The following is a 6,001-nucleotide window of genomic DNA, read 5'->3' on the forward strand; positions in this document are numbered from 1 at the left end:
CGAGCCCGGCCCCCGGCCGCGGAGGCGGCGCGGCGCCGTGAGTGGCAGCCGCCGGGCCGGCCCCGGCGCCAACGCCGGTTGCAGCTGCCGCCAAGCCCCGCTGCGCCGTCATTGCGGTTGGACGCCTTCCTGCACCCCCCCAGCTGCCAGAGGGGGCAGCGGGGCTGGGGGGGGCTGTCGGGATCCCGCGTGGGTAATCCCCCCCCGGAAGGAAGCGCTCGGGGTACCCGGAGTCCCCCCTGCCGCCCCCCCCCCCGGGAACCTCCGGCTGCCCCCAGAGCCCGTGGCTGACGGCCTCGGGAAAGGGTGACAACTTGCAGCGCAGGCAGAGCGACCCGGAGGCTGCCCTGAATTGCTGAGGAAAGACGTTTCCTCCGTGGTGGTGTTTTGTTTTGTTTTCTTCTGATTTTGGCATCTGCAAGAGGTCTTGCTGCAAGCTTCCTGTGCAAAAGCCTGCCTCCACCCCAACCACAGCAAAACTGCTGTTGATTTGATTCCCCTCTCTCCTCCCTGAATCAGCATGTTAGAAATGTGATTACAGCATCCATCACGTTTAAGCACATAAATTTCATTAAGCACTGAAGTAACTATACTCATGCAAGTCTCCTGAATCATGCAGCTGAAATTACCAGAACAATTGAGGATATCAAGGCGTACCTCAGTGCCAGAGCAATCTTATATCCTGCTGAAGTCTCTCAGATGTCATGCTATACTAAAGGGCTCTTACTGATAAAATGATGTCTCTGGGCCTGCAAGCTCTGGCTTAAAACAGGGCACACCAAAAGGAGCTGAAGGTTTTTGTAGGTGACAGTAACAAAACCCTGCAGCTGCTGCGTGTTGAGGGTGCGCAGTAGCTGTTGAATGTCACGGCTGTAATGGCGAGGCTTAAATTTCAGCTCGCTTGGTGTCGTTTTATGTCTTCAGTTTGCAACTGATGCTTTCCTGACAGTGGTCAGAAGACTGTGTTTTCCTGTGAGAAGTAAGAGGGAAAGGGACACAAATTAAAAAAATAGCAACCTTGCCAAGACAGTTTTAGACCTGTTACATGTATTCTGCTATCATTTTACCACTGCGCTTCAAAGAAAAATATCTACAGAGCAAGCAGAAAGTCTCCTGGGAAACCTGATTGACAAGGGCATTTTGGTAATCGTTCCAGCTCAGAAATGTCACCGTTCTACAGGGGCTCTCCCACCTGGGTCTAACCAGTAGCTACAAGATCTCCCAGCACCCTGCCAGACCTCATTCTGTGTGCAGAAGAGGACATATGACCGTTTGGCTCATGTACCATGACCTCATGTACCAGTCTGAAACCCCTGGTGTATCACCAGTGGGTATGTATTTGAGAAGGTTGCCTTTCAGCAGCGGCACAAAGCTGCACTTTCTCGGAAGTGCAGCAGCAGTGTTTAGATAGATCCTGACTTTGACGTAAGGGAACGGTGGCTGGACCTTGATTGCAAACAGAGCTCCTGTGACTCTTTAGATAGGCTCGCTCAGCTGCTCACTGCAGTCTGGGAAGTGCTTGTTGGCACGAAGCTGAGCAATTCCATGCTAAAATGTTTTATCTCCCCACTGAGCTATTCCCCACAATTCGTGTGTACTGCTTTTCCCTGCTCTCTCACGGATGTGCAGGTAGTACCAGCAGTTAGAAGGGCATTTGAGGACTTGTTTCACTCGCTTCTGTTTCTCTCCACAGAGCTTTTAAAGACTGTTTACTGCAGTAGGAAAACAAGAGTAAGTTTGGTATTCCCTTCCTCTTCTCCATGTTGCTTCACTCCTGGACTTTCTTTCCAGCAACTATTCCTTCAGCCAAGCAGAGGGGAATTTTACAGCTTTTTCCAGTGTACTGTCCAGAGATAGGACTTTTTTTTAGTGACTAGGGACTACTGGAGATATTTCTCAAATATGAAGCTTGATTTGTGACTTTAGTTACAGACTTAGTTTGACTGCTGGGCCATGCAAGCTCCCATCTCACCCCTGGAGCTGTATTAAGGCTGCTGGGGACTGTCTCATCCCATGGCTCACTGGGCTGCAGCCCCATCACGGGACATATGTCTCTGGACACCCAATGGCTGCAGTGCAGGGATGTGTAAAGAAACATGCAGTCTCTAACCTTTCTCCATGAGACAGGGTTAGCTAGTGCGGCTTAACAGAATTATTTAGAGATTTGTGTGTAGACAGAAACATGCAAAGCTGATATACGATGTATACTTATGGCTTTATAAATCTGGGGGTTTAGAGACAGAAAACACATCAGGAACTTGCTGGAGCTGGGTAAGGGGGAGAAGGAGACATGTCTCCTTTTCCTTTGCCTTTTCCTTTATGTATTATTTGAAGGAAAATTATTTTTATTGTCTGTTAGACTTCAGACCCAGTAATTTCCAGATAGCCGAGTTAATTTTGTTCTAGTTTCCACCTCCTCCTCTTACTGTAACAAAGTTCTTGAAAGTGCAGATGTTTCATGTGCACCAGTAGTACTCAAAGTGTCATCTCCTACCTACTTTTTCTTGTCACCTCCCTTTGCTACAGGCACCCACCACGCAGTTACTGTTGCCCTTGGGACAGCTGTTAAGCCAGGTTACAATCACAAACTTTCCCTCAGGGTTCATGTATGGAAATAATCCAGCACAGGAGAACAAAACCAGCATGAAATCAGGTTTTTTTTAGTGGGATAACTCTTACTTGACCTGCAGCACAACATACCTTTGTCATATTACTTTACAGAGGAATAAAGCCAGCCTAAATCACCACTCTTCTCCAGCACTCTTAGGGGCTGATGAGAACTATTTGTACATGTTCTCCCACCTACTAGAGTCCCAAGGACAAGATATTTATATTTCATGGGACCTTTCCGCTTCCCATCTGCCATTAGATGGCAGCAACTGAATGCAGAACAAGGGCACGCAGCTCTGCAAGTCCTGTTTATCCCATGGCTTGTGCAGGGATTTCAAGCTTTTCACTTCTAGGTCAATGGTTCAAATCTGGCCCATGTCAGGAGGGATCAGAGATCTTTATAATCCTACAGCTGCTCAGCGTCCTGTGCAAGAGCAGTTTGCGGGTTTCCGTTTCTGATCTTGTGGGCGAGTGCCCATCTCATCACTGGCACTAATTGGCACCCCCGCTCGACACATCAACAAAGAGCCGGAAGATGCTCCAAAAAGACTGAATTCTCCTCCCTGCACTCCAGATGATTCGACAAAGGGGACCACTCATCTCTGAGCACAAGCCTGCCCTCGGTAATGAAGCCAGATGAACGTGTTGGCCCCGTTCCTCCTGTAAGAGAATAACTGCCCAAAATGATCTCATTCCGGACAGGAGGGTGACAGTTGGGGTCTTTCAGCAGATAAAATTAATTCGTTATTAATTTGGGGTATGATATTCAGTTAGTCTAGTGATGGCGCAATGAAATCCCGTCAAACATGTTGTAACACCTATGTTATTTACAGCTTCTATAACTTCAGGGACAAACTCCATCCAGAATTGCCTTACAAGGTGACCTAATTTGGAAAAGAAAACAGATACAGAATTTTCTCACATTAGAAGATACCTCACTGTGACTCCTTCCCTTACAAATTTAAAACTCTGAGGGACTGGAGCAACTGATACTCTCCAGAGAAACCCGTGAGATAAGAAATAAGCCTAGCAAGCATGTGATTGTGATATAGTTCAAGTCTGTGTGTGTATCACTCAGCTTGTTCCATTAAGATTTGAGGAGCGTGTCACTACGTAAATCCCTTTGGGCAGCTGGGCACCCCTCCAACTCACAGATTTCCCTTGTTGCTAATGAATCAGCCTCTTTTGCTAACTTACCTCCAAAGCTCGTTTACTTGGAAACCAAGGGAGCTTAGGGAACAGGGTTCTCTCCATGCATAACAATGACCTATTTTAGACACTTCTCCTCACGAGGTCATGGAGAAGGGGCAGCAAGAGAGAGTGCTCTATCCAAGAGGCATTTCCTGGAATCAGTCCTAAACAATGCTGGGCCATTTCCATTTTGAGACCTGACATTTCATGGTACCAATGCCTCCACACAACAGAAAATGCCAGTGTGAGCCAGGGATGGGATCCAGCTGCCTCATTCCAAGGACATGCACTCAGGCCCTCTGCATACGTGGTTTTTATTCTCACAAGCAGCCCCTTCCCACAGAAACTGATAACACAGAATGGGAACACCTCACAGCACAGCCAGAGCAGAGTGGCAAATGAGATCAAGGGCGTGTTTTGCACCTCTGGGCATGTTTACATTGCTGGCCTTTCTCAGGTATCATGAGCAATATAGTAAAGGAAACACAGGCATGCATTAGGCAATCTGTCCTATCCTCACCAAGTCCTGCACTGCTAGACTCCTACCCATGTTGCTTAGCAGTGTAGCTCTATAGGACTGCAGGAAAGACATACCTGGTATTCCAGCAGGGAATGCTTGAAAACAGGAAATGTTTCATGTGCCACTTGTCTCCGAGATGTGAGCTACTGCCTGAGCCCAGGAAGAAGACACTTTGTGTTTTTTTCCACAGTTAGTGTCCTGGGTCAAAATGAGAGGAACAAACACATTACAACACATTAATTTTGTATTATATTCAACCCAAACCCCAAACTTCACCAGCCTCAATACAAGGCTCAGGTCCCAGACTGAGACCCTGTGGTTTCAGCCCATCTGTTGTTGATACCTTATGAGGCCAGAAAGGACCATTGTCTTGTGTCACTCAGAGGACATAGTACATCTTTAGATTGTTGAACTGCAGCATTTCTGTTAGAAAAGTACCCGACCTATAAAAAAAACGGCAGTGGTGGAAGAGAATCAACCAGTCGGGTTAAGAACTCAGCCAGTGTGTGCTTCTTTATGAGGTTGAATTTGACCGGTTTCAGCTTCCAGCCCCCGAATCCAGTTAATTCTTTATGACCACATAAACTCATTTCCAATCTGCCCTTTCCCTTCTTGTGGTTGTCCTCAAGCCCCACACCTACAGGCAAGCAGATCAGCTTCCACTCACTCATGTGGCTCTCCTCAAAACTCACCCCAATTAACTAACCTCTTTCCAAATAGCGTGCTACTGAATGGGGCCCAATAGTGGGCAGTAGTGCTGAATCCAGAGAGAAGCAAACCTATCTGCACCAGCAGAAGATTTTGTTTGTCAATCCAGTGACAATTTTAGCTCTTCTAGACCTCTAAAGACTGACACATTGGCCCGTGTGTTTTCATAACTAAAATGCTGGGTGGTTGCATGTACAACAGGAGACCATCAATGTATTACTGTGTCACTGTTAGCCAATCAATAGATTACTGCCCCTAACCTGTCAACCCAACTAGATACTAGGTTAATTTGAAGAGATCTGTTTTTCTTAAATAAATGTTCACTGCTGCTAATTACCCAGTTATTTTCATTCATGAGTCACCTCTAAGCTCTTCCATTATTTTGACTAATAACACTATCAGCTCTCTTCAACGGTGACACACAGCACAGCCTTTTTCCCATTCTCCTGGAAATTCCCTGTTCTTTGCTGCCCCTGCAGGGTCCGTTTCCCACCATCTCCGACAGCTAAGGCTACTGAGTAAGAGGAAGAGAGAAAGAAAATAAATCAGTTTTCCTAGCTACCAAGAAGTAGATGCTCAGTCTGCTTCATCTCCCAAATTTCCTAATGACAACACCAAATGCACTCTTCAGCTAATGTAATTTTTAATATTAAAAAGGGGGTCATCTTCCCGATCCCTGAAAATTCAATAAGATAGCATGATGAATGACTATTCTTAGTCATCTCAACATGCTTAATTTAGCATAACTGCACCTTTGCTAAGAAACAAAATGGCTGTATTTATGCTAACCAGTGAAATTAGTTCGCTGTCGTGCACATCAGAACACGAGGTAAAAGCTGGCAGTACTCGGTCTTTGGTTCCCAGTTTGTGGTGATCACTTCAAGATAACTTGCAGAACCATTCAAGAATACCTGAAGTATCTTGATACAGGACACAGCCTTATGACTGATAACTCTCACCTGTTTTTTTAGG

Source organism: Tyto alba, unplaced genomic scaffold (assembly GCF_018691265.1).
Source record: "Tyto alba isolate M040663 unplaced genomic scaffold, T.alba_DEE_v4.0 Super-Scaffold_3, whole genome shotgun sequence".
Lineage (NCBI taxonomy): Eukaryota > Metazoa > Chordata > Aves > Strigiformes > Tytonidae > Tyto > Tyto alba.